This window comes from Carassius carassius, chromosome 42, assembly GCF_963082965.1.
Source record: "Carassius carassius chromosome 42, fCarCar2.1, whole genome shotgun sequence".
NCBI lineage: Eukaryota > Metazoa > Chordata > Actinopteri > Cypriniformes > Cyprinidae > Carassius > Carassius carassius.
Window position 1 is genome coordinate 16,335,512 of NC_081796.1, and position 27,659 is coordinate 16,363,170.

At 36.0% G+C, this 27,659-nt stretch overlaps 1 protein-coding gene and 2 long non-coding RNA genes across 4 annotated transcripts in view; 2 read left to right on the top strand and 1 right to left on the bottom strand.

The window, feature by feature from the left end:
• The window catches only part of LOC132124176 (solute carrier organic anion transporter family member 5A1-like), an 86,859-nt gene that overhangs the window by 18,668 nt on the left and 40,532 nt on the right, over positions 1-27,659 (top strand). The window lies entirely within an intron of this gene.
• Positions 11,858-13,293, top strand: LOC132124270 (uncharacterized). Its single transcript, XR_009426740.1, has 4 exons — positions 11,858-12,196; positions 12,639-12,719; positions 12,838-12,986; positions 13,251-13,293. It is a non-coding gene; the product is annotated as an uncharacterized LOC132124270 (long non-coding RNA).
• LOC132124151 (uncharacterized) lies at positions 24,649-26,206 on the bottom strand. Its single transcript, XR_009426722.1, has 3 exons — positions 26,099-26,206; positions 24,861-24,893; positions 24,649-24,778 (listed from the first exon to the last, which is right to left on the bottom strand). It is a non-coding gene; the product is annotated as an uncharacterized LOC132124151 (long non-coding RNA).

Consider the following 27,659-nt stretch of genomic DNA (forward strand, 5'->3'; position numbering starts at 1 on the left):
GGTTACAGATTTCTCCCTTTGAAACACTGTATCATTGCTGTTCATAGGCGCTACCTGCTGTCAGGGATTGAATCTGCGTCTCATTCAACTCATCTGCTGTTTTTTTTTTAGATATGTTTTATGTAGTATAGTTTCACAAAACTAAAGTCCAGACCATTCTGTTTTTGCTTCAAATTTCGAAATTTTATAATCTAATTTAGATTAAAAATTACTCATGCTTGTATGCTTCATCTTTATTTGGATCATGATTAAAATCCAGTGGTTGCCTCTAATTTTAAATGGAAAGAGCACAGACAAAGCCTTAGTTTGTTCATATTAAGAGACTTCTTGTATTTGTGTAACTTGTTTAATTTCGAGTTTAGTTTTGTTATATTTCAATTTCACAAAGAAACATGCAGCAGTAGCCTAATTAAAGGACACCTTCTCATTTACTGAATATCTTCAGTCTCATTTTGTTAAAAAAAAAATATTTTACATTAAGCATAGCCTGCCCTATAGCATGGTGTATTTTTATTTGTTTTGTTAATAAAAGTTATCTGTTTTCTATATAGATAAATTGATTGATCTGTCCGCTGCTTTTGACACTGTTAACCACCAGAAACCTCCTATGAAACCTACTTGCAAAGGGCATCTCAGGAACTGCACTCCAATGGTTTGAGTCTTACCTATCAGATAGGTCCTTCAAAGTATCTTGTTCAGTTCTTGGACCACTTCTCTTCTCTGTCTACATGGCATCATTAGGTTCTGTCATTCAGAAACATGGCTTTTCATACCACTTCTATGCTGATAACTCTCAACTCTACATCTCATTCCATCCTGATGATCCAACGGTAGCTGCTCGAATCTCAGCTTGTCTAACAGACATTTCTTGCTGGATGAAGGGCCATCACCTTCAACTCAACCTTGCCAAGACAGAACTGCTTGTGGTTCCAGCAAACCCATCGTTTCATCCCAATTTCAACATCAAGTTAGGCACATCAACCAAAACTCCTTCAAAAACCTTGGAGTTATGATTGATGATTAGCTGATTTTCTCAGACCACATTGCTAAAACTGTCCGGTCCTGCAGATTTGCTTTATTCAACATCAAGAAGATCAGGCCCTTTCTTCCGGAACATGCTGCACAACTCCTTGTTCAAGCTCTTGTTCTGTCCAGGCTGGACTATTGCGATGCTCTCTTGGCAGGTCTTCCAGCCAGTTCTGTCAAACCTTTACAATTAATCCAAAATGCGGCAGCAAGATTAAATTAAGAACTTAAGATAACTGAGACTTTATAGCACTTAAATATCATTGCTCTTTTGTTGTTTTTGATTGCTTCCATTGTCCTCATTTGTAAGTCGCTTTGGATAAAAGCGTCTGCCAAATGACTAAATGTACATATATAGGCTAAAGTGAGCTTGACGTTGTATTTTTTTGTTGCATTCAAGCAATTGATGCCGAACTGCCGCTAAATTGAAAGTGAAAGTAAAATGCGCACAGCGCTTTTAAGCTATTCAAGAGCAAAGGAAAGCGAGGAAAATAGGGAAAATTCAAATGAAATAAAAAACGAACAATTGCTTTCCGCCAAATTGCCGCTATTTGAAAGTGAAAGTAAAATGCTCACGCTGCTTTTACAAGCTATTTAAAAGCGAAGAAATGCGAGAAGAGGGAACACCCCCACGGTGATACCGGTATTACCGGTGTTGTCACACGTCAGTTAACCAGTGGGAAAATTTCCTCACCGTCACACACAAAGTGTGTGTGTGTTTAATTCAAGTACTGTTGTTGAATGGGAGATTGAGCCAATTTTCAGTCCATACACACTTAAGGGCGGTCCACTCCTCTGAAAGAATAAAGAACCTAGTGCTGGGCGGTTCGACCAAAAATGTATATACTGTTTTTTTTCAAAATTATACTGGTTTTCTGGTTTATGACGTTTTTTTTTCATGCATAATCAGGTGTACAATGCATTTTCTGCTGGTTGATATTCCAAGACGTGCTTGCGGTTAAGGTGCTGGAGCAAATTGCTCGTGTTGTGCCTTTGGAGACAATTTTAGCCCGACAGCACTTGCATAAAATGGATATTATACATCCATAATCTGCCTGCAGTGCATATGCAGTCTGCAGCACGGACTCATTGTGCTTTCACACAGGACGTGTTTGCAGTCCGCTACTGATCCGCGTCGGTTTAGTCCACAAACACAACATTTGTTCATTGTTTTTATTTTTTATTTCATATCATATCACATAAGTCGTTTTATCACAGAACAGTAACAGTCTTTCATATAGACATTAGTTTAAACTCAATAAATATAAACAACGCATTATTCATGCATTTTACTTCTAGGTTTGTATAATAAGCTGCTCAAGCGAGCGGCAAAACATTTAAACACAATAATTAGCCTACTTTTCTTGTTAAAATATTTAAAATTAAAACACCACAAACAGAAACAGTCTCGTGCATTTTGCATTTAAATCTTTATCACAAGCAATCCCACGGGTCTTAATGAACTTTGTTTTTCTGCTTCCATAAAAGTGAACATATATATTGTTTTCCTTGTTTATCTAAGTGCTCTTTTTCTTGTTTTAAACCTAGCCAAAAACCCATGTGACTGCGTTTCCATGTCAATCCATGTTAATTTTTGCCGCGAACAATGCGCTTTCACTTTAATTCAGCACCTGCAGCACAGCAAAAATAGACTCAGTACGTTAACAATCGCTGTACTGCTGCAGAGCACTGCTCCTCTCACACCTCGTGCAGCTGGAATCCATTAATACACACAGCAGACGAACTGTGAAAACAGGCGTTATAACGTAACACCAGAGCACTGCTGTGTTTACTCTCACCATGCCTCGCAGTCGCTGCTTAGAAGTGCAACATTGTAAAGGGTCCATCTGAAACAGTGTTGCGCAGCCACGGCGCAGTATAACGTTCGTTCCGAACGCTTAGTAATTAAATACACCGGTATGGCGGTATATTCTAAATTAACATAGTAACGAAAATATACACCGGTTTTCGGTATGAACCGGTTTACCGCCAAACACTAAAAGAACCTCTTTTAAAAGGATGCTTTCCAATGCTTTCTAGCTGTTGAATTTTTAAAAGGAAACTTAACCCAAAAATTACAATTCTGTCATTCTTATGTAGTTCTAAACCTGTATGACTGTGGAACATAAAAGTAGAAATTCTGAAGCCCATGTTGGTTGTTCTTTTCAAAGCAATTACAGTGAATGCAATGAATTGAAATTAATTGAATTAAATGCAAAATTGAATGAACAAATCATCTAGACTGGAACAAATCTGACCATATCAATGATTTACTGAAAAGATTTGACTATTATAGCATTTAATAATATTTTGAATGATCTTTTATATTTTTAGTTTTACATTTATGTGCTTTTTTATTTCAATAATTTGTTGTTTTTGTATTTCTATTTAGCTTTTATTTATTTATTTTTATTTTAGTTTTAATTATTCATTTTAGTACTTCAGCTTAAACTTATTTCATTTAGTTTCCAATGCAACATTTCAAATTTTCCTTTAATATTTTCAAGTCTATTATTAATATTTTATTTCAGCTTTATTTCTGTTAAAGTGGTCCTGTTATGCTCTTTACAAAGTCTTTTGTTTTGGGGGGTGTACTAGAACAGGCTCTCATACTAGGTTGTTTGAAAAACACATTATTTTTCACATATTTTACATTATTACATCACCTCTCTCCCCAGTCTGGCACGAATGGCTCGAATAGTTCCTGTATAAAAATGAAGGCCAGCCATCTGAAATATGAAATGCGCTGTGATTGGTTAGCTGGGCCAGTGTGTGTTGTGATTGGCACCACTCGGTGCCTGGTCAGGAAATGTCATGCCCCTTACCATAGCCGCCTGCGAGCTTCAGTGTAAATATTGTAACCACTCTAGGTTTGTCTGCCTTGGGAAAGCTAGTGTGTCTATGACATAGTGATAGCACTCGTTGCCTTCTTTAGTGCAGCTCAACCAGGTCTCATCCCATTCATCGATATTTGTGATATCACAAATCCTGGAAAATACATTCATTGTAGTTTTTGAAAAGAGCAACCAGCACAGTCTTTGGACCATCTCCTTTCGTGTTCCACTGTAGAAAGAAATTATTGCAGTTTCATATTTTGGGTGATCTATGTCTAGTGCATTTGCCCCCAGCATTGTGTGTACTGTGGACATATTTATTACAACATTGGTCTGAAAGACACCTCACCTATTTTCTTTGCTAACTGTGTTCTTAAAAGACCTCTTGTTGCTTCTTGTTGAAACAGCAATGATATGCAGTTGGAACCATATTACACCTAAACACGAGGAGAAAGACTTGTGCGAAACCTCATCATGTCCATTTTTTCACAGAACCCTGTTGTTTTGCTATAAATACATGGTAAGGTGATGATTTGCAGCCTCACACTTTGGCCTGTATGGGATTTTAGATGTGACTTTGTCTTATCTAATGACCTTCCCTCAGGATATAAGGCTTTCTGAACTGCATGTTTGCCACGTCTCTTTCCCAGCCCAGAAGCTGTGGAAAAATATCTTCTCTGAGGTACTTAGCAAGTTATTTATCTGTAAGATATGCCTGTACTGAGATTCATAGGTTGAAATTCTAAATCCAAGTATTTGGTATTTAGAAACAATTTCAGAAATGTAGCATGAATGGTCATTTGTCCATTCCATGTGTGTCGAGTCACATTTTCCATGTGCCAGTTTCCCATGCAATGACACAAGCTTTTGACTTGCTGGTCACTGGTATTGCAGTGCATCTTCATTGGTCTTAATTAGCCCAAATCCTCAATTCTATGCTAATCTCATTTTGAAGACATTGCCCCAGTGCAGAGCTGCATTTGAATGTAGATGTAACATCTGCTGCTCAGTAGGTTTGGATTTTTGTAGAATGCCTGAAGTATTGATTTACATTTATGTTTAATCATTTAGCAGATGCTTTTATCCAGAGCAACTTACAAATGAGGAGAACAATAGAACCAACCTCTATATTTTTTAATTAAATAAATTTGAAAAAAGAAAAAGAAAACGAAAAAATAGAATAGGTAAGTGTTCATATTTATTGGTCTGGTGATTTATTATAGGACTTGCTTTATAATCTTTTGCATGGATGGATGTTGGTTGATCTGACTGTGAATTGTCCAAAACCGAGCCCTTGATGAATTCTTCTGGGTTGTGTTCCTGTAGATCTCTGGTTTGTAATGTGCACCCAGAAACATCTCGTACAGATGGGATTTCAGGAATTAACCTTTCTGTAAAACCTAGAATTACCTTTTATGACCTTGTCTTTCATAGTTGTGATGTATGTTACTATTAAAAAAACATTCAGAGCTACAGGTCTGTTCTATAAATCAGTTATAATCAAAACTCAAGCTACTTCTATAATTTGTGTTCAGAGTTATATTTTATAGTGACAATACAGACTGATTTATTATAAATAAATACTTTTGAATCCTCCGCAGTTTTAATAAGCAGCACAACCGTTGTTAGCATTGACAATATCAGAAAATCTTTCAAAAAATCCAAACCTTTGAAAAGTAAAAAGTTTTTTATTTTGAAGGCATCGTGACTTAATCTTCATAAACTTTCGTAGATTATTATCATTATTATTATTACAATCAGACATTTTTTTTTAAATCTGTGTACAATTTAAATCAGCTACAGAATGCTAGAAGGGTCAATAATGGTTTATCATACATACAGCAATATAATTGCAGCACTTTTTACTACTGTTTGTGTCAGAGGTTGGGTTTAGGATTAGTTGAACATTTTTAATTTTACATCCTCTGCTGCTGAATTTATTGAGTAAATTGGCTTATATTAAATTCTATTTTAAAATGTATCTAAATCATGGCCCCAGATGCATCCACAGATGTCTGAGCTAAACCCTGAATATCCACTGACCCCTACTACACCAACCTGCCACTGACTTTGAGATAGAAAGTCTCCAGGTGCATGTTAGTTCATCCTTTGACACCAGACAAACACACAAAAGAGTGGGTACCCATCTCTCTGCCCCTTCCCCCATTGGGCCATCATTGTCCATGACCACTATGCAGATAAATACAGTGTGTACGAGCCTGTTGGCCCAGATGGCTCTTTTAGAAAGAATGTGCCGAGGGATCATTTATCACACCCAGAATATTTGGTCATGGCAAAGACATTTCTAAAGCTCATGCAATCCAGTGCAAAGTCAGTAATCCAGCGTGAGGAAGAAAACACAGACATGCACTCTGATGGCCGGTGCATGTCTTCGCTCCACCTACCTGTGATTGTGACACTGAGTTTAATAAAACGGTAAGGAAATGCTTTTTAGCTATTAGACTATTATAGGGATGACTCCACTTCGCTTAGTGGCTGCATCACCACCTCGGGTGTGCATTTTTTTTCTAATAATTCAACGGCCCAGAGTCAATTATTTAGCTTATACTACAGTTACCACAACTCAAGACATCGATCAGATGATACATTTAAAGGGATTCGTGCAGTTTTTGTACTTAAATCGCTATTGTGGGTAGGATTATTTCTTCCGCATCTCATCCAGCGCCTCTTTTGCTAGTCCCCAAAACGTAATTTTAAAGCTGGTTATGGAGGCTTGAGCATTCTTATTGATAGCATTCTAATGCAATTATTAATGAAGTTATTAGAAAGTGAGCAAGGGAGACCTAGACACACAGAGAAAGAAAGAGAGAGAGAGAGAGACATCGTGTGAATTAGGCTACCTCTGTGCGTTCCTCAACAGTGTTCTGCAGCAGTGTCACTAAACAGCGCGGTTATTATCTCGCTAATGAGAAATGTAATTTGTATTTGCTTTCAGAAAATCGTGTCATGTTGTTGTTTTTGAAAGTCCTGTGTGCTGTATAGGTACTGTATGCTAATTTCCGTTATTACAGTTAACTATGCAAAGTGATATTGAACTGAATTGCGGTCAAAAGAGCTGCCTGGAACTACATTCGATGTGCATTTCCTTGAAAATAATTGCACACCTCAGAACGTTTGTCAGCCTATCAGATTCAAGCTACCCTGTAGTCTGTGTGTGTGTGTGTGTGTGTGTGTGTGTGTATATATATATATATATATATATATATATATATATATACAGAGGTGGGTAGAGTAGCCAAAAACTGTACTCAAGTAAAAGTAAAAGTACTTCTAGAAATATTTACTCAAGTAAAATAAAAAGTACTAGTCTTGAATAGTTACTTGAGTAAGAGTAAAAGAGTATCGGATAAAAAATCTACTCTAGTAATTAGTTACTAGTTACTTTTGGTCATATATACTGAGCCTATTTTTATTTAGATATATAGATAAAATGTATGTTATGTGTGTGTGTATAAATGTATATATTTCATCAGCCTTTACTCCAATTTATGTAATTTATTATAAAACCCTGTCTGTTTACTTAAGTAACAGATATAGGTGTCATGCCATAACATATTTTTAATACGACTGACTTTATATTAAATGTGAATTTAACATTGAAAGTTAATGTGATATAAATATTGCTACTAATCTTTCATTGTTCAGAAAGAGAGCAAATAACATTTACATTATTAAAGATCATTTTCACTGACAGTCTAGATTTCAATCACTCTCAGAAACTCCCATTAAATCACTGAAACTGTTAACACTGTGAAATCAATATCTTAATTAAAGATTCGTACACACATCTGCACTTTGTTGTTTCTGAAGAGAGATTTGCGAGTGAAGGAAGCACCAGCATTTTAGCGATGACTCATCTGAACGCCTCTGATTGGCCAATGCTTTAATAAGCTCAAAAGAATCATGTGTGATTTGTTATAATGCGCAGTGCTGTAAAAACACATCTATCTCTGGCTCAGCGCCAGCCAGCGATCACAGATCTGAATTTAGCAGCTGATGATATGACTTGCTGAACGTACTCGCACCGGTGTGATGGTATTAAAATAAATAAAATCTTAATCGGCTATTTTTTGTCTTTTGGAAGCTGCATTCAACTTGACTCCCCTCTGTTATAAGCCACACACGTGCAACAAACAGTGGTATCGTGTACTGTAATCGAATGTAGCCCAAGTTATTACCTGTTAAACAGTAGACAGCACACGCGGCGTTCATCTAGTAAGGATCTCCATCGCAAGAAAATAATAGCCTTTGCAGATTTGCTTTCATTTCAGTGGAGTTCCATCGCCACGTTTTCAACGCTGCTAATGTTAAACGTTACAACTCTGAGTGAACCGCTTCAGACGCTCAGCGCGTGCGGCAGGGAACTGAACGACTCATTCAAACTGATTCATGAACCAATTCACTCGTTTGCCAATTGGTTTGATCAAGCCTTTGAACAGAATTGACTCAAAAGAATGAATCATTCGCGAATGGGCATCGCTCATTGCCCAGAGAAAAGTAGACGGCGCGTTTGGAATAAACTGAAGCATTTATAACATTTATTGCATTAAGATAAAGTAACGAGAGGAGCATCGCCCACAGTAACGAAGTAAAAGTACAGATTTTTGCCCAAAAATTTACTCAAGTAAGAGTATAACGTACCCATCTTTAAATATACTCTGAAAAGTATTAGTTACCCCAAAAAATTACTCAAGTAAATGTAACGAAGTAAATGTAACTCGTTACTACCCACCTCTGTATATATTTATATATATATACTTTGTACTTTGTTGTTTGTTATTATTGTATTTTATCTAATTTTATTTTTTAATCTTTAAATGGGGTAGCAGCTGTTTCTTTACGTTCTGTCTTTATGCTTTCTCTTATTTCATGGTCAGTTGACAGAGAAAGAGTGAGCGAAAGCATGAGAAAGGAAAAGAAAAAGCAAGATAGATCGCACAGAATGCATGAGATTACAGATTTAGAGGCCAAAATGAGCATTTGACCTCACAGTGAATGACCCTGTGGCTGGCAAAGAAAAAGGAACAAAGGGATTACCAAATTTTTTGGGGAGCGGTTCCTCGTAATAACATTCCTGCACCAAAGCCCTTTAATGTGTGGAGTGTAACTTCGATCAGTGGGTCACATGGAGGTGGTTATTGCCAGAATGTGTGTCAAGCCATTTTAGGCTGGGACTGTCTAGAGCATCAACTGTCCCCCTTCTCAGATGCTGGCAGAGGATGTGATTAAACATCAGCTTTTCAGAAAGTTTAATTTTGTTTTTAGTTACACTCACATAATTCCACTGGTGTGCATCCTCACCCCTGTGCTTATTTATTAGGGGTATAGTGATTCACTTGTTTTCTCGATGCATCGATTACAAACCCTGACGATGCATATGCATCGATCTGAAACACAATTTCTTTACAATAATCTCGGACAGTAATCGATTTAAAACGCTAGGAATCAAATGAATCACGATTTCTAATGCGATTCAATGCTTTCAAATTATATACACATTAAATTACTACAAGCTAGAATTAATGGAGACCTTGAACAGTGTACGTGCCTCACTTCTTTCCTTAACACGCTCCATTATATCACCGCCTGAGACTGTCACAGGATTGCGCTCGAGCTCCGTTCGTCTCTGACACAGCTGATGTGTGTTCTCTCCTTAGGACTTGTGGCCAGTAATACTAAAGTGAAGTAGCTTTACTTTTCTGTATTTTTCAATGGCTCTCTGCATCTTACCGACGCCGTTACCTGAGCAGTCGAAAGCTGCGTATTTATTGCACGGATGGAGCAGAAATGTAAGTGTCTACACTGTAAAAAATTATTCACTATATTTACTCAATAAAATTATTTTCAATTTTACATCCAATATTATTAACTAAATTTAACACATTATAATTAATTGGAGATCATCAAATTAGATGCTTACAAGCAACTATTCAAAATGAGTAGATCAACATGAAAAAAAATTAAGTAAAATTTACACAAAAATTTTGATTTCATTGAAAAAAAAAAACACCTAAAGTTCACAAACAGAATCGCTGAAGGAGAAAAGGGTCAATTTATAGGGTTACCATTATAGTGGTATGTGTTTGCTTTAGCTGAGCTCTTGACCCTTGACTTTTTAATATTACATTTTGTATGGCTGTTGTAACTGAATTATAACAGCTAGACATGCTAAGAGTAAAGATGTTCAGGTGGTGTTGGTTATGATTTTACATAATCATCGTTTAGCTTGAGTGTTATAAATAGAGCCTGTTCTCTGAGTTAAATTAACATTCAATATAGCAGCCCCTGTAATTCAACAATAGAAGACCCAGAATTGTTTGTCAAATCAAGAGTTTAAGAATTCTGATTAAGAAAAAATTGTAGTGGGGAAGGGGAACCTTCTTTTAGGCACACAGTGAGATCAAGAACCAGCATATGAATCTCAAGAATGGTGACAAACAGCATATTCAGATAAACAGATGAACTGTAAGCATCACAAAACAAGCTACAAAAAATTCCATTAAAAAGTAAAAATTAAATATTAAGAATAAATATGAGACAATTCATCTCATAATTTATTTATGCCGCAAAGCATGATAGGAGCCATAAATTAGTTTTTATTGGTGTCGCCCAGAATGCAGTGCAATATGCTTTTTGATGGTCGCCATTGCTTAGGTTCTCAGCCTGATTCTTTATCTCTTTGTGCCTAAATGAAAGACATTTTATTAAATGTTTTGATCAGAAATGCTTCTAAGAATCTCTCTGATTATGCTGAAAATACCAGACCTTATACTGTACAACCACAGGATGCCTGTTCAGATCAAATGATGTCAAAACAAACAACACCACCTGAACTAATTTTTATTGGCTTGTCTAACTGCTGTATCATAATTACGGCAACCAAAAATTTGTATAAGGGTCAAGAGCCCAACTAAAGCAAACACTGACCACCGTAATGGTAACCAAAATTTAGATTATTCACCTACAGTGATTCTGTTGTTAACATCAGGTGTCTTCAATAACTCTGTTTTGGGGGCTTGAAAACATAAGCTTTTGAACACAATGCTTGTATCATCTCCATGTAATCAACAAAAACATGAATTTGTCGATGAAGAAATCGAATCAAAAACCTATGAATCGTGAATCAAAACGAATCGCTGCCTACCCAAAGATTCACAGCCCTATTATTTATTGAATAATTTGTGCCTAAATGTGTCTTATTTTTTGTGAAACTGAATAAAAACTATTAAAATGCAAAACCAGTTTATATCATTGTGAGGTTGAGCTATTTTTTTTTTCTTGTCACCATTAATGATAGATGTTTGAGAAAAGGACATTACTGTGTGCAGATTTCAATTTCACAGTTTCAAGAAGTGGTATTTACTGAATGCCCTTTTAAAAAAAATCAATTCAAAGTTTTTCTCTTACTTTGAAGTACTATCTTATCTTACATGAAATTGGTCCCAAGTGCACTTCTTGGCAGCCAGTAAAACCAAGACAGAAGATAACATTAAGGTGGCAATTAGTCTGTGGAACAGTAAGTCAGGTCCATGAGGAGCAGGTCAGCTGTTTTAGCTCCACCTCAGGGTGTAGGAGGGAGACAGGAGCCTCCTGAAAGCTTACTTGGGGAAATCTCCAGCTGGAGAAGAGCACATGGAGAATCTCTTTACATTGGGAAGACACACTGTTTTCTTAGAGAAGAGACTAAATTTGCTCTTTTTACTTTAGTAGAATTGCCGTAATTTGCTACATTTCATTGTTCAGATATGGACCACTTTTTTGAAACCTTTATGGTGATTTTACATTTTGAAGCTTGAAATCATACTGATAATCTAAAATATAAAGGTTTTATGGATTAGTTAACTGTGCAGAATAAAAGAACCTAGATAAGATTATAGAATATAATTATTATTATTATTTTATTTTATTTTTTTACACAGTAAAAATGTTAGTTAAAGGTGGCTTAGAATGTGTTGAAATAATATTTTAAATTTGTCTCTGATATCTACAAAGAGGGTATGTGGCTTATTTAAGGGCATTTAAAATGTCCAGATAGTTTTACAGGTCCATTTTCAACCCTAGAAATTGGCCCTAGAATGAAATGGTCTGTTTTTACCTTATTTGGAAGGGTCATGAATAGTAATGAGGAGTTCTGCTCTGATTGGCTGTTTCACTGCAGGCTCATAACAGTAGCTCAGAGTGACAACAAACAGGTCCAGCGTGACAATGGAGAGATTAGGCGTTCAACCGTACATGTTTGAGCCTGTTTCAGATGAAGATGCTGATTTTGAGGAACAACCAGTTGTTTTAAGATTGGAACTGGACGATTCTGAGTGGTAAGTTTATTTTTTATTTTCAGTAAGAACTTAACTGTCACGTCAATTCTAGAACTTCAACCTAAACGTTAACTAGCATATAGTTTTAACGTTACACGTTAAGTTATAACGTCAGCAGTCACAATTTTATTTTTAGCATGATAAAAATATGTAAATTATTATAATGTCAACGTATAATTTTACAATGATAGGTTTTTCACGTTGAATCAAGAACAAAAAACGGCGAACTGTGTAACGTTAGCGCGTGAATGTGTTTGAAAGTATTTACAGTAAGTTAGCTTATTGAAGTTAGCTTATTAAAGTCGATTTATTTAGTCAATAAAGTACAGTATAGAAGCCACTCAATATAGTCAATGTCATGTTTACTACGCTGCTTTATTGTGAATAGAACTTAGCCTAATAATAACAAAAACTTACATCAAGGTCTATCTTTTTTTTACAGGTGTACTTGTGGAAATTGTGCATGCATGGCCCTCGAGAGAGAAAATATATGTTGCAGGGAAATATCACAGGTATTTCACAAGTACACTGGATAGAAATGTATTCAACCTATGTGTGTGCTTTCTGCTACTTCCAAAGTATGGAAGATTACTGTAAATAACAGTGCCATTTATGATTTTTTTTCTTTTGCAGGTCACAAGAATGATAAAAGTGCCTAATAAAATATCACGCATGACAGACCATCCTGGCCTTGAACCTGTGTGACTCAATATATACTGTATTCTTTGCAAAATGCAATGAATGTATATAGAGCTGACCATGGGCGTGTTAGAGTTAGAGGGATGGAAAGGTAAGGCCAGTTTCACACACTTGTTACATTTTGTGTAAATAATTGGGCTCTGTTGCATCCATATTACATCATGAGTTTAATGCATTGCACAGCTATACCATATGATATATGTTAGAAACGAAGAAGCATGTGATAATGACAGATACTTATTGATGTGACACTTTTATTATGTCTCAGCAGCATACATATTTGACCCATAATGACCTGTGAACAAAATAAATACTAAAACACACTATATGTTTTTCTCTCTCCTTCTCTCTGCAGGCAGTGCTGTGCATAAGAAGGGAGTTTCCTGATGCTGCTGGACAATATGTTGGATTCAGACCTCGCCTTGACTGAAACGTGACACATGCAGAGCAATCGTTTCTTCCTTGGAAGGTCTGTCATGCTGAGAAGACAGGTCTGGAGGCACAGGAATCTGCTGTATGCCATCCAGATATAGAAGGGGATCCCTGACTTCAAACTTCTTCAAAAACAGTATTCATCAAGTTGATGACACAGCCTGTAAAGTATAATAAGTTATTTATTTATTTATTTAAATATTCATTTTATTTGCACATTTGTAAGTATTGTTTTAAATAAATATTTTTTGGAAAAGCTTACAAAATGTTGGCTCTGTTTTTACTGGTTTGACGGTGTGTCCTCCCTTTGGAAAGAGAAGCTTGTACACAAGTTTCCCTTTAGATGTTGTCAATTGTGGCCAGACAGCATTCTCATTGAAGTGCATCTTTACAAGGTACAACCTAAAGGATAAGAAAAACAAACACAACAATTGTTATATTGTCATAGTGAATAAATCAACTTTTTATTTATCATTAAAATTATGAAAATATTAAAAATAGCACTTATATACTTATACTAATACAATAAATCTATACCATTCTGTAAACTGTAACCTCTAACTGAAAGGCACTACACTGCATTTTGGTTGTGAAAACCAGTTTGCCTAGACAGAAAACAATAGTATGCCCCCTTTCAAACATAACTGTTTATGTGTTGTGTTCTGACCTATGTTCAAGTTGTAATTGCAAGATGACTTTGTGAAATGACTCCAAAGTTGATGTCTGGTAATGTGGGCTCAGTTTCTCTACATCTGAAAGGACTCTCTTGTTTATCAGGACCCTATGAAGCCTATTCAGTGCTGTTGAACCTTGGGTAAAATCAGTGTGATGTTATTTATAAAACACATAAATATCGTAGGTTTAACATAACATGCTTTTTACTGTTTACTTGGCAAATAACACATTGAGGTTACAAACCTGGATGAAGCCCCTTGCTATGTTCCTGAGACACCCTTTGTTCATGTTGACACCGAGGGAATGCTGGGTCAGAATGTGTGTGAATGTCTTGAATGTGGTTCATGATAGAGGTCCATTTGGCTACCTTCTCAGGTCCTGAATCAGAGCTGCTGGCAGACCAGTACAGGTGCTTGGTGATGCTCTTATGCCACTTCTTCACCAACCTACAGTCCTTCTCTCTGGAAATTTTCTACACCTTCTTTGACAATCCTGATGAAGTAAAATTTACAGGCAAAACATATCAGTTTTTTTTTTATTTGATGCAGTAAGCTTTTTCAGAAATATGGATACTAATACCATGAATATTTGAAATTTATTTTCTTTCAAAGACGCAAGCATTAACTTTCGCCATGTGCCAGACGTCATAATAGTGGTTAATTTTACGACCCTTTAAAAACTTTTTTATCTGGGGGTGACGGTCCGTAACAACACAGTCCAACTTTATACCGCTTTCCTCTAGGAGGTCCAAGTTACTTCTAAGGCCCTCCTTCTCCACGTGGTAGCTTCCCCCTACCTCGTTGCTCTTAGTAGAAGCACACAAGCATAAAATGTATATGTAATATCTCCATAAATTACATATATAGTAAGAAGTGTGCATGAAAAATATAAGTCTTTTCTTCTCTACGTAAAAATTGCTGAGTATGTTATGTATGCTGTATTTTATCTCTAAAATTTGCACAGATTTGTTACAAACATACTAAAGACAAAGGTGTCAACTGCTTACATGACATTTAAAAACAGTATAATTGCAAGTTTTACATAGTTATACATAACAAGAGTATGTTATCCGTAGTCTGCAATTGAAGTACCTGCACCAGCTGTATGTCTATTATGTTGTTGGTCTGCAAGTTCATAATGTAGCTCCCATATTTTGCAGAATGTCCTGCAATTACAAAAATAGTCACTAATCATTTTTAAATAATGCAGAGGTATTTATAAGACAGAAACACACAATCTTAATATTTACAAGTACTTGTACAATGCATAGTTGTTTGCATAGAAAGAGAGACTCAAATAAAAATGTGCAACTAGTGAGTATGCTTGCATGAAATAGACGAAAGTAAAATTATTTGACAAAAGGGAATATACATATGTATCTACAGTAGTATTTCGTAGATTTATAGGACAACACAGGCAAGAATTATTAACCTCAGCGTAAATACTTTGTCATACTATTTAGTTATGTATGCTAGTTACTCGGAGTTTGCTATTTGTTACTGTACTAGGATCTTGCGCTGAATCTACCGAACACAGTGTAAATTATCGTTAATAAAATCACTACTTACCGCTTGCGGGAATATAGTTGGAATTGCACCCTTCTTCAGTATGAGACGCTGAGAGAAGCCTGCTTGATATTGTCCCAGGTTAGAAAAACAGTTCGTGGTGAAATGGGCAGAGCAAACTAACACCTTCGATTTAAACTGTTGCGGTGTCCGATTATAGATAAACATCAACCAGGCCTGTTGACATTTCTTTTCTGTGGGAAGGGTATGAAACATCCCCTGCACAGCCTGGAACCTAACAAGATGATCCTAGCTTGTTTCTTTACCTGCAGAAACTTCCGATGATTCGGCTGCGCAGTTCCGTCTGGCCTCGAACATGGGCTGGCATATGCAAATTTTTGGAGGCGTGCATATTAATGATCCCGACTGTTACGTCACAGTCGGTGTTATGTGGAGATTCGCCTGTTTTTCAGGGGTGTTTTTCAAAAACGAGATTTAAATAAGAAGGAGAAAACAATGGTGTTTGAGACTCGCTGTATACATACAGTCGGCATCTAGTCATAGCTGGGGGCGTGACGAGGGCGGAGTCGGCGTGAGGGAAAACACTGTGAACATCGTGTGTATCTGAATGACAAAAATGCACATATTGAGCGCTCATTCCCAGAGACACGTAGAACAATTGTACAGGTCCTTCTCAAAAACTTTGCATATTGTGATAAAGTTCATTATTTTCCATAATGTAATGATAAAAATTTAACTTTAATATATTTTAGATTCATTGCACACCAACTGAAATATTTCAGGTCTTTTATTGTTTTAATACTGATTATTTTGGCATACAGCTCATGAAAACCCAATATTCCTATCTCAAAAAATTAGCATATTTCATCCGACCAATAAAAGAAAAGTGTTTTTAATACAAAAAAAGTCAACCTTCAAATAATTATGTTCAGTTATGCACTCAATAATTGGGCGGGAATCCTTTTGCAGAAATGACTGCTTCAATGCAGCGTGGCATGGAGGCAATCAGCCTGTGGCACTGCTGAGGTGTTATGGAGGCCCAGGATGCTTCGATAGCGGCCTTAAGCTCATCCAGAGTGTTGGGTCTTGCGTCTCTCAACTTTCTCTTCACAATATCCCACAGATTCTCTATGGGGTTCAGGTCAGGAGAGTTGGCAGGCCAATTGAGCACAGTAATACCATGGTCAGTAAACCATTTACCAGTGGTTTTGGCACTGTGAGCAGGTGCCAGGTCGTGCTGAAAAATGAAATCTTCATCTCCATAAAGCTTTTCAGCAGATGGAAGCATGAAGTGCTCCAAAATCTCCTGATAGCTAGCTGCATTGACCCTTCCCTTGATAAAACACAGTGGACCAACACCAGCAGCTGAAATGGCACCCCAGACCATCACTGACTGTGGGTACTTGACACTGGACTTCAGGCATTTTGGCATTTCCTTGTCCCCAGTCTTCCTCCAGACTCTGGCACCTTGATTTCCGAATGACATGCAAAATTTTTTCATCCGAAAAAAGTACCTTGGACCACTGAGCAACAGTCCAGTGCTGCTTCTCTGTAGCCCATTTCCTGTGCACGGTGGCTCTGGATGTTTCTACTCCAGACTCAGTCCACTGCTTCCGCAGTTCCCCCAAGGTCTGGAATCGGTCCTTCTCCACAATTTTCCTCAGGGTCCGGTCACCTCTTCTCGTTGTGCAGCATTTTTTGCCACACTTTTTCCTTCCCACAGACTTCCCACTGAGGTGCCTTGATACAGCACTCTGGGAACAGCCTATTCGTTCAGAAATTTCTTTCTGTGTCTTACCCTCTCGCAGGTCGGCAGTCTTACCCATGATTGCGGTTTTGAGTAATGAACCAGGCTGGGAGTTTTTAAAAGCCTCAGGAATCTTTTGCAGGTGTTTAGAGTTAATTAGTTGATTCAGATGATTAGGTTAATAGCTCGTTTAGAGAACCTTTTCATGATATGCTAATTTTTTGAGATAGGAATTTGGGGTTTTCATGAGCTGTATGCCAAAATCATCAGTATTAAAACAATAAAAGACCTGAAATATTTCAGTTGGTGTGCAATGAATCTAAAATATATGAAAGTTTAATTTTTATCATTACATTATGGAAAATAATGAACTTCTTCACAATATGCAAATTTTTTGAGAAGGACCTGTAGTCTCTTTTAACTTTAATATTCATATACACTAGTCCATATCAATATTTGATTAATTTTACAGCCCTAATGTAGATGTATTCATTCAAAAATAGCCAAATTCCGTGACGTTCTGCTTTATACAGCAAGTTCTATTTTTGATTGGATTCCGCGATTGAATCGTTTCGCAAACACAGACGGGGTGAATTTATGAATGAAAGTGTAAAAGTTCTGACACAAAACTAAGTTGTTACGTGTCCACACGCTTTTTTAAGTGGGTTTATGTTCGACACTAGGCTAACGTTACATAGTTTTGCTTCAGGTAGAATGATAAGGCTAATTATATATGCATGCCACTTTCTGAAACAACCTTACACAGTTTTGATAACGTTAATAATGAACACGATGTTAATATAGCCTGCCTGTGATGAAATGCCGACTGCACACATACACATGCTTAGTCTTGGGATTCCACAACTTCCTCTTGATCATCCTCACAACTTATTGCTTGTTGCCATTTTGTCATCCTTTCCGGCTCTGTATGTTTATTAGGAAGGATGTAGAACTTCAATTCATAATTTGTTAGTTTATTGGGGGTACAGAAAACTACACAGCAACTTTTCGACATGATTGTCCCATGTATTTCAATTGGCGCCAAGGCAATGTTTTCCCCCACGGGCTAAATTCACATCACGTGACGGGGCGTTCCCGGGGGCGTTCCCAGACCAACCGTCTGTATCTATGTCATGTCCATGTACTGAAATCTTGTTATTTAACTATGGCAAGATTAATTCAATTTCAAATTCTAGGGCACCTTTAATAAAGTTACAGTTGTGGAATTCCTGTCAGCGACCAAAGCATTTTTAATTCCTGCCACGGTCTTCAGTTTAGAGTTGAACTTTAAACATCAGCAGTAGTGTTTCAGATTTGTAGTGAATGTTGCTGTCAGCATCAGTCGGAGATCCACGCGTTTGCATCAGAATCAGCAGAAACCGTGAAGGGAGTCAGCAATGTGCAGCAGAAACCCTGGAAAGACCCACCGGTTCAGCAAATAAAGTGCTCAGTTGCTCATTGTGAGTGAACAGTTTATGGCTTAATGCCCTGTCCTGTTTATTTTACTTTTGACTTTTTTGTGAAGGACTTGAACCCAGTGCAGTCTTTGAGGTCTCATTTTGAGAATGCCCTGTGCAAGTTTATATAATGCATAGCAGAAAAAAGCATCAATTATTTCTAATAGCTATTCAATATTTAAGTGTTCTTTGTGGTTCTTTAATTGTGGTTCTAGTTTGACATAAATATTATAAAGTCCTTTATGTCATACCCTACAGTATATACAGTGGAGATCAAAATTAGAGAACAATCTATAAATACTTGATTTCTACTGAAATATTGTTCGTCTTTATCACTCAAAAATTGAAGGAATTTTAGCTCTAGGTATACCACTGTTATGTTTTACAAAATAAAGGAATTTCAATAAAAACCTTTATTTTGTGGAAAACCTTGTGATCAAATTTAGAGAACAGTTACCTCTGTAGAACGAAATAAGATTACAACTAGAATTTTGGAGGGTTACAGCTGACAAAAATTTGTAGGAATTGTAAAGGCCCTTGCTTTGAGTGACTTTAGCACATCTGCAGCCGCAGGACATCAATAGTTTCACTGCTCTGGTGTGATCTTGGTCCACTCTCTTCCGTAGTTCAGTAACTGTAGTGATTTTCTTGGCCATACCTTCGTTGCCAAGGATTTTTCATTATTTCAATGTTCTTAGCATCAAGGAACGGCTTTACCAATTTTGAAGTGTGGCATTGTCTTGCAGTTTCAGGCTGTTTGGGAGATGCTTGTAGGGAAGGAACCAAATGAAAGAGGTTCTGATAAACATTTGCATTCACCCTTCCATGTAGCTGTATAATGCCACGTTTCCACCGAAATTACCCGGAACATTTGTACCAGGAACTTTTTTTCCCCCCAGACCTGTTGCTTTCTGCGTTTCCAACCTCGGTGTAAAGTACCGGGAAGATTAGTCAAATAGACCGGTGACATAAGTCTGCGCGTGTCTCTCAATACAAAGTACGCTGATTTTGGATGTGCATCCTCGGTAGTTCAGACTTTGTGCATTCACCTCGGGAGTCTGATGTCCGCAACGACACAAATCCGTTAATTCTGCAAACAGCAGTGTACTTGATAACTTCAGTCAGCTCGCCTTGGCTACTGCAATTTTCCTCTCTGCATATCTACAATAAAACATTTACATTTACATTTATTCATTTAGCAGACGGTTTTATCCAAAGCAACTTACAGATGAGGACAGTGGAAGCAATCAAAAACAACAAAAAGAGCAATGATATATAAGTGCTATAACAAGTCTCAGTTAGGTTAACACAGTACACGTAGCATGGGATTTTAAATAATACAATAAAAAAAAGAAAACAGATAGAATAAAAAAAGAATAGAGCAAGCTAGTGTTAGAGATCTTTTCAGATACACCAGTGGTGTCAAAAGTATTGGCATTCATTACTCAAGTAGAAGTATAGATACTAGGGTTTAAAAAGACTTTTGTAGAAGTTGAAGTATCAACTTAAGCTTTTTACTCAAGTAAAAGTGTAAAAGTACTGGTTTAAAAAACTACTTAAAGTATAAAAGTAAAAGTAATGTAAGGGAAAAAAATCCCATTAAGAACAAAAGCTTAGGCCGCGCCATAGGGGCCTATTGTGCACTACCTCACCTCCTCAAAAAAACATTTTTCTAAAGGCCATAGGCCATAATGACTATAATGTTATATCAAAATGTTCATGTTGAAAAATTTGGGATGCTTCTTGATTGATAGCTTCCTGTATTCGGTACATATGTCTGCTATGTCCAGTGTGGAGTGTGGGGGGGGGGGGGGGGGTAACGAGTTACAAAGTTGGTATAGCCCAGTTATCACAACATTGTCAATCGTGTCGTCAATCGCAAACGATAATTTATTAAAACGTCTCGCTACCGAACTACCTACAGTAGCTTAATTTGTGGAGGACGAAGAGAAAGCACCCATTTGGTAAATGAGCCAGTGAGAAATAATTACTTTTAAGTAGGGTCCAGTGCCTTTTAGATACTTTTAAAACGGTACCGGTGCCTAAACGGTGCCTGAACCGATACTTTAAAAAAAAGAACCTAAAAAAAAACTATGGATAACTTTAAAGAACATTACAAATATTTAAAATAAATCCATAGTTTCCAGCTTGGATGCTCTCATTTCCCAAGTTGTGCTTCCCTTAATCTAAGGCTAATAAATGTATTTCACGTATTTCACAATCTGGGTCATTATTTAATACAAAACCACACATAATGTTTCTACTGTATCTCAGTCACTCTGATATTTAGTTAAGATGAGTGCTGTCTGTAACTGTCTTTAATCACTTCTGTGAATGACTGTATCATCATTCTTTATAAAGTAGCAACAATGTTTTTAAAATACAGTACTGCACTGTAAAAAATTGTCCTGTAAATTAACGGTAATATACTGGCAGCAGGGTTTCCAGCAGTGTACCGTAATTTTACAGTTTTATTACCGTTTTCTGAATTACGGCTTTTTTGTAAATTAACGGTAATATACTGGCAGCAGGGTTTCCAGCAGTGTACTGTAATTTTACAGTTTTCTGAATTTCAGCCTTTCTGTAAATTAACGGTAATATACTGGCAGCAGGGTTTCCAGCAGTGTACCGTAATTTTACAGTTTTCTGAATTACAGCATTTTTTGTAAATTAACAGTAATATACTGCCAGCAGGGTTTCCAGCAGTGTACCGTAATTTTACAGTATCATTACTGTATTCTAGTTTGTTTTTTTTAAACCGTAGAAATGGCATTTTTGCCAATCATTAACTTTATTAAAAATATCTGTATTTTAACAAATTCACAAACTTTTTTTATACAGAAAAGTGGCAGCAAATACACAGAAAAGAGAAGACCAAAGGGGGTATTTCTTATAGCACACTATTTATTTAAGTGCCCAACCAATAATTCAAATGCTTTCTCAAAAAAAAAAAAGCAATCTAAAATGGAAGAATCAGTCTTTGTATGTGTTAGAGAAAGATGAGATGAAGAGAAAAGAAGATTAACCATAGCATTACAAAACAGACAATGTGCAAAATGAACCCTGCTAAAGTCTGTAGACATATTTAAACTAATTTAAGTTCACCATATAAAACACAAAACAAGCAGCCATTTAAGGTGTAGCTGTGTGCTATGAGTATGACAATGCATGGGCATGGGCTCGGAGTGTACGTTTCCCTAAAAACAGCCTTTAAGAAATGGCAAACAACTTCTGAACAAGAATCTTATTTTGGTGTAATAAAAGTCAAAACCTGGCAAAGGATTTGTAGAACAGTCCAAGAACGTTTCAGAAACATAAAACTGTCACCAACTCTGATGCAAGTGTAGCCAGGGAGGGGTATAGTCTGAAACAAACATTGAGAAAAATCCTTTTTAAGTTAAAATAACATCAGCAGAATTCCAAAAGAAAATGACAAAAAACATATATAATACTACACAAAGATTTCAGAAACTTAGGACCCTACGATTTCCACGATGTGAAAAACATGGAGGCAATCACGGAATCCGGTCATGAAAATAGAATTAGGCAAATAATGTGGATTGTCACAGAATTTGTCACATTTTTGATGAATACAATAAAACAGTGTTGTACACTAACTGAAATGGCGATGTGGATTAGTGTATTAATTAATAAAAGTTGAAATATTATGTTAGAAGTTGTACTTATAATTTTTTGTAAAGTTATCCAAAGGATTAACTAATTAAAAAAAGGAACACTAGAAAAAAAGAATAAATCAATAATAATCGTTAAAGTAGTCGACTAATCAAAAAAATAATCACTAGATTAGTCTACAGAAAAGATAATCATTAGTTGCAGCTCTATCCCAATTACACACAAAAAATAAATAAATAAATAAAAATCAAGCGTCTTCACATCAACCCTTCAAAATAAAGGTTCGGTCTAATGTGATGTGATTGTGACGGAAATATATCACTTTTGTACAGTAGAATGTGTCATTTTCAAAGTAATATAATAATACAAATAAGAATTGTAGTAATAAAAATAATAATACTAATCATTAAAAATTATGTTTAAGGAATAATTACACAATTGTTCTTCCATGTTTGAATAAAAATGGAATTTGAGAAAAAAACGTATTTCCTAAAAATAAATTACTGATAAATTGTTAAACTGAATCAGTTTCAGGATTTCAGTTAATTGGACATGCTATTTGATTTCTAAAATGTATTTTAACCATTAAGATGTAATTTGAAAAAAATAAAACAAAACAAAACAAAAAAAAAAACATATTTACTTATTTTCTTCATGAGTGTTAAGTTAAATATTAAGTAGATTTAACCTGAGAATGATAGGTGAGTTGTACTTTATATTAGAGCAGTCAAATTTACTTTAAATATATTTGTGCAAATTCTTTACTTTTTCGCAAAGTAAATCTTATTAAATTTTTTTCTGTGTAGAGCACTCGCATACAATTTTTTATTATTCATATAAGTGGAAAATGCTTCTTTTAATTGCTAATTGTATAATTTCTTCTTATCAGTTCAAGATTTATTGTAAATAGGCCTGTCACAATTGGTCGATGTAATCAACTGTGGCAACGCTGATAATTAGTCGACATCGTTATTTTTACCTTTTAAATTTCATTTTTACTCTAAGACTAAAATAACAACCATTGTTTCCACACTACTAGTATGACAAGTACTTAATTTGTAAATTGCTAGGTCCCGGAATAAGGTGGGGTGTTAGAGGACGGAGAGGTAACGGTGCATTTGAGCAACATTAGTGGACCAACTTAACTGATTAACAGCTTGCATCAGTTGCTTTAATAGTGTGCATGTACTCTAAAAAAAAAAAAAAATAAAGTTTTTGTGCAACCCAGCACCCGGGACGTGACAGTCGCAACAACATAGGGGTTGTAATGAGTGCGGACTGTTTCCTCTTCAGAGTAGTTCTCAGTGCCGCTGACGACTTGCTTTTTATTTTTGGGCAAATATAGGTTTGTGGATATTTTATCTATAAAACCGTTTCTTTGCTGTAAATTATTTTATTGTATGCAATGCAAACTAAAGGGACGCGACGTTAGTAACCAAAATGATTCACATCAGTCTTTTTCGACTGACTACTTTTAAATGTTGATTTTTTTTTGTTAAACAAGTTTAAATGTAAGAAATATTTTATGTGTGAAATAAGTTGTATTAAGAACTGTATTTAATGAAAATGTATGTGTAATTTCACTTGCCTAGATGAAATCCCATTTGAAGTCCATTAGATTTCTTAGTAGAGAGGCAACCTTTGGATTGACTGTAGTAGACTTCTTATTCACCACCTTCCCCGTCTTCTTGGAGACTACCTTGCCTCTGCAGGTCTTTGAGCCTCTTTCTGGGTTTATTCCATAGAAACATCTAAGGAAAGTTGCATTACACATTACCGAAGTGTATAATAACCATTTTTCAAAAATCTGATTAATTAATTTGGTTTAGAATTTAGATTAATTTGGTAAAACTTTATAATAAGTAAGTAATAAAGCACTTAAAAATCATTTGCAAACTATCTATATATATATTCTGATTTGTTTGGATTTAATGTGGATCTACATGCCTTTCTCCTATTTTCTCCATGCTTGGCATGCGAATAAAACCACATTTGACAGTGTTTCAGATGATGAACTGAAAAAACTGAAATGGAAGAACACAAGGAGAACACAGGAGAAAGGTTGAGGTAACTAGTTTGCAAATAATTTATTACTTTACTACTGTATACTTATTATAAAGTGTTACAACAGATTCTAAGAGAGTGTTAAAAACATACGCAAAAAGGAAAACACTTACCTTTCTTACGTGCAACAAGCCGCCTCTTGATACTGCAGGTTGAAGATGTAGTACACAGCAAACACTGTTGCAACTGCAGTCAAAAGTGTTGCACAACAGCAATGTTACAATTTTATATCTAAAACATCAGTAAATGTCTCTTCATCATGTGTAATGACACACTAACCCAGCAAAATCAGATGAGGATTGGCAGGTAGATTGAGTGTCTTCTCAATATCAGATGCAGATGCTGCAACCTGTAGAGTACACACAATACACAAATAAGAATTTTACATAATATAATGTGGTGAAGTGGAAAGAAGAAAATTAAATACTTACATCTGCATGTGAAACCAGTCCGTCTTCATGTTCCTGGAAGTGGGACATTAACGTTAGAATCTTGACAAGCAGGTGTACCATATATATGTTCTCAGCCTGGGACATCCTTCAACTTTTACTTCAAAACACTAAAAAATATTCTGTCTACTGCTCTCTCCTCTTCCTCTCTCTCTCTCACACACACACACACTCTCTCTCTCTCACACACACACACACACACACAAAACTGTATTTGAGGCTGAGGAACAAGTAAGAATGTAAGTTAAGTGAATGAAGTAACGTTTCCTCTGTGATATAGAGATTTGTGCCAATAAATCCAGTGCAAAATCTGTGATTAAAATGTGCTCACATACAAAGCCCACTTAATAAACAATAAGTTCGAATATATTTAGATTACACTCAAAATTGATTTAGATACGACTTAAATTGAAATTCGCGCAAATATTCCACTAAGACTAATCTGTCACTCCCAAAAAACAAACGTCTCTCACCATAACGTTACTCCATCCAGCGATCAAGTCAAGTGCTCATGCAAAAGGCGGTGAGTTTATGCTTCCTAAGTAAAATTAAGTTTACAGGCCTATTTTCGATTTCCCTATAACGTATATAAGGTTAATATATAAGTTACCAACTTTAAACACACCTAACTTAGCAACAAGAATGCAAATAAAGCAAATCCTCCATTTTAAACCACACTGGGTTGGCGCCAATGCAAAATGTAAATATAATTGTGCAAATAAGTGTTTCAGAAAATCAAGCAAACACACTTACTTCAGATTCTCGTTATCTGCTATCTGTAATCAAGATTAAATTTGAGATAAAATCTGTTTACTATGTTATATTCATTGAGACTGATGATGCTTTTCTCTGGTATCAGACACTAACCGGTGCTCCCTCCCCCACCGATCACGTGCTCATCTTCTACTAATGCCAAATATTTTAAACTCATTTTAAATTAAATAATCAGCGAACGCAAGTATTTTATATTTAACTCTTTACAAGTTTAACATTTACAGGATTTTACACCAGGAAAGAAAAAAAAACGATGCAATTAGCTATAAAGAATCTCTCCTTCACAAACACACACATACACACACTTAACTTTCAGGAGAAATTTGTAAATTATGCTAGTTCACCGTCTTGGCAAGATTTGTCAAAGGTAAATTAAAATATTGTGCCCACATTAAAAAAACGCTACAATTTAAGATAAACATTTATTCAGACTTTGATCTGCTTACCTGTAAATGAGCGTCAACTTGAGATGAAATCCATAAAACTTTGACTGAAACCATGCTCCTCTATGCGTCAGCTACCGTTTGGTTCCCCCTCTCCCACCGATCACTTGTGCATTTAAGGTAAGACACCGTAATTTTAGAAAACAGTTCAGTACTGTATATTTACGCTGTTAATACGCTGTAAATTTACAGAAATTTTTTACAGTGTGTGCAAAAGTCTTATGGAAAAGAAAAATTAGTATTTTCATCCCAAAAAAGGGTTTTAAGCCAGTTATTTATAACTTTTGCTGTAGTGTGTCAGTAGGAAATATCAGTGTGCCATTAATAATAATCTAGTGCGATTTTGAATGCACAAGCAGTTTGACAACGGCAAAATGAATGTTTGGAAATGTAAACTGATATTTTATACTGACACACTACAGCAAAATATATAAATAACTGGCCAAACACCATTCTTTTAACTGAAAATACTAACGTGCCTAAGCACAGTAGCTAGTGTATGTATAAAGTACGTATGATTAAATTAAGTATATTTAAATAAGTATAATTAAAGTATGTGTTCGTTCATATGTGTTAAGGGCTAGATTTTCGCTGGAGGAAACAGCTGTTTAGTGATGAGCGGTGAGCGCAGCGAAAACTTTACAGCAGATGAGAAACCGACTGCTCCCTCGTGACCTTTTGTAAACTGTATTTATGACAAAGAACTGCACAGATACGGATTCTAACAATCTATCGATAAACACACACATCGTGTCCTCTGTCTCTGTTTGAGCTCGTGCTGCTCCGCCGCGGCCTGATGATTGAAGAGCGCGCTGAAAGACGGGAGGAGACCGGTCTGACACCGCTATCATTTGAAATTTAAGGGAACTGACTCTGAGGCGATCGGATACCGGTTCCATACCCAACCCTACTTTTAAGAAATATATTTTTTGATAAACGAACCCAACACTGTCTATGTCCTTGCTGGAGTGTGATGTGATCTGTGTCCTGTGCAGGTGCGATGGATTGCGTACAAACCAATAGGGTGTCGGAATGGTATATGTTTATACTTCTTATCCAACCACAATCAAATTCACTCCATCCAGATGGCGCGATTTATCTCGATAGGTTGTTTTTTTTTTTTTTTTTTTTTTACTATTTTGAATGATGACAAGCCGGAATGAAAACAAGCCGAAAGAAAATAGCAGTAACGAAGCTATTTTTAAAATGGAAGGAGTAGGAAGTACAGATACTTGCGTGAAAATGTAAGACTAGAAGTAAAAAGTCGGCTGAAAAATAATTACTGAAGTAAAGTATAGATACCCCAAATTTCTACTTAAGTACAGTAACGAAGTATTTGTACTTCGTTACTTGACACCTCCGACATACACACACACACACACACACACACATACAATTGCATAATAAATGAAAAGAAAATAGAATACAAAAAGATTAGAAAGGTAGTTAGATTTTTTTAAAGAATAGAATTAGAATAGTGAGTGTTAAAGTTAGAGGGTCAAATAAAGATGGAAGAGATGTGTTTTAAGCCGATTCTTGAAGATGGCTAAGGACTCAGCTGCTC